Source organism: Chaetodon auriga, chromosome 23, assembly GCF_051107435.1.
Source record: "Chaetodon auriga isolate fChaAug3 chromosome 23, fChaAug3.hap1, whole genome shotgun sequence".
NCBI lineage: Eukaryota > Metazoa > Chordata > Actinopteri > Chaetodontiformes > Chaetodontidae > Chaetodon > Chaetodon auriga.
The window spans coordinates 2,800,742-2,803,241 of record NC_135096.1 but is presented as its reverse complement, the minus strand read 5'-3'; positions in this window follow the sequence as shown (position 1 = coordinate 2,803,241).

Sequence of the window (2,500 nt, the reverse complement as noted above, 5' to 3'; positions counted from 1 at the left end):
CGGGACGAAAACCGCATCGTTCGTCCTGAATCGGAGGTTGGACTGTGTATGCACAGTATAGTATGTGGAATATATACAAAGGTTGAGAATTTTTAAACAAAAATAAAAGAAAGTAATTGTGAGAAATAAAGAAAAGTAAAAGAGGTTGCTGTATGCCTGGAAAAGGCCGGAAGCCTCCCCACGGCTGTGAGAAGGCCAGGGGGTCAGGCCTGGAGCCAGCCCCCAGCAGGAGTAGCAGGCTGGGGGTCCTGGAAAGGCTGGAAACCTCCCCGTGGCTGCGAGAAGACGAGGGGGTCAGGCCTGGAGCCAGCACCCAGCCTGCTCCTCATGCTGGGGGCCTGGAAAAGGCCGGAAGCCTCCCCACGGCTGTGAGAAGGCCAGGGGGTCAGGCCTGGAGCCAGCCCCCAGTACGAGTAGCAGGCTGGGGGGCCTGGAAAGGCCAGACGCCTGCCTGTGGCTGCTAGAAGAAGACGAGGGGGTCAGGGCTGGAGCCAGCACCCAGCACGAGTAGCAGGCTGGGGGGCCTGGAAAGGCCAGAAGCCTCCCTGTGGCTGCTAGAAGAAGAGGAGGGGGTCAGGGCTGGAGCCAGCACCCAGCACGAGTAGCAGGCTGGGGGGCCTGGAAAGGCCAGAAGCCTCCCTGTGGCTGCTAGAAGAAGACGAGGGGGTCAGGGCTGGAGCCAGCACCCAGCACGAGTAGCAGGCTGGGGGGCCTGGAAAGGCCAGAAGCCTCCCTGTGGCTGCTAGAAGAAGAGGAGGGGGTCAGGGCTGGAGCCAGCACCCAGCACGAGTAGCAGGCTGGGGGGCCTGGAAAGGCCAGAAGCCTCCCTGTGGCTGCTAGAAGAAGAGGAGGGGGTCAGGGCTGGAGCCAGCACCCAGCACGAGTAGCAGGCTGGGGGGCCTGGAAAGGCCAGACGCCTGCCTGTGGCTGCTAGAAGAAGAGGAGGGGGTCAGGGCTGGAGCCGGCACCCAGCCTGCTCCTCGTGCTGGGGGCCTGGAAAGGCTGGAAGCCTCCCCATGGCTGTGAGAAGATGAGGGGGTCAGGGCTGGAGCCGGCACCCAGCCTGCTCCTCGTGCTGGGGGCCTGGAAAGGCTGGAAGCCTCCCCATGGCTGTGAGAAGATGAGGGGGTCAGGGCTGGAGCCGGCACCCAGCCTGCTCCTCGTGCTGGGGGCCTGGAAAGGCTGGAAGCCTCCCCATGGCTGTGAGAAGATGAGGGGGTCAGGGCTGGAGCCGGCACCCAGCCTGCTCCTCGTGCTGGGGGCCTGGAAAGGCTGGAAGCCTCCCCATGGCTGTGAGAAGATGAGGGGGTCAGGGCTGGAGCCGGCACCCAGCCTGCTCCTCGTGCTGGGGGCCTGGAAAGGCTGGAAGCCTCCCCATGGCTGTGAGAAGATGAGGGGGTCAGGGCTGGAGCCGGCACCCAGCCTGCTCCTCGTGCTGGGGGCCTGGAAAGGCTGGAAGCCTCCCCGTGGCTGTGAGAAGATGAGGGGGTCAGGCCTGGAGCCAGCCCCCAGCACGAGTAGCAGGCTGGGGGGCCTGGAAAGGCCAGACGCCTCCCTCTGGCTGCTAGAAGAAGAGGAGGGGGTCAGGGCTGGAGCCAGCGCCCAGCACGAGTAGCAGGCTGGGGGGCCTGGAAAGGCCAGACGCCTCCCTGTGGCTGCTATAAGACGACGAGGGGGTCAGGGCTGGAGCCAGCGCCCAGTACGAGTAGCAGGCTAGGGGGGCCTGGAAAGGCCAGACGCCTGCCTGTGGCTGCTAGAAGAAGAGGAGGGGGTCAGGGCTGGAGCCAGCACCCAGCACGAGTAGCAGGCTGGGGGGCCTGGAAAGGCCAGACGCCTCCCTGTGGCTGCTAGAAGAAGAGGAGGGGGTCAGGGCTGGAGCCGGCACCCAGCCTGCTCCTCGTGCTGGGGGCCTGGAAAGGCTGGAAGCCTCCCCGTGGCTGTGAGAAGGTGAGGGGGTCAGGCCTGGAGCCAGCCCCCAGCACGAGTAGCAGGCTGGGGGGCCTGGAAAGGCCAGACGCCTCCCTGTGGCTGCTAGAAGACGACGAGGGGTTCAGGCTTGGAGCCAGCACCCAGCCCTGCTCCTCATGCTGGGGGCCTGGAAAAGGCTGGAAGCCTCCCCACGGCTGTGAGCAGATGAGGGGGGTCAGGCCTGGTAAGGATGGAAGCCTCCCTGTGGCTGTGAAAAGACGAGGGGGTCAGGCAGGTGAGCTATGTCTATGAGAGAGAGGGAGAGAAAGAGAGAGAGAGAGAGAGAGAGAGAGAGAGAGAGAGAGAGAGAGAGAGAGAGAGGAGTACCAGGGGCACGGGGATGAGAGCAGAGTACCAGGGGCACGGGGATGAGAGCAGAGTACCAAGGGCACGGGGATGAGAGCAGAGTACCAGGGGCACGGGGATGAGAGCAGAGTACCAGGGGCACGGGGATGAGAGCAGAGTACCAAGGGCACGGGGATGAGAGCAGAGTACCAGGGGCACGGGGATGAGAGCAGAGTACCAGGGGCAC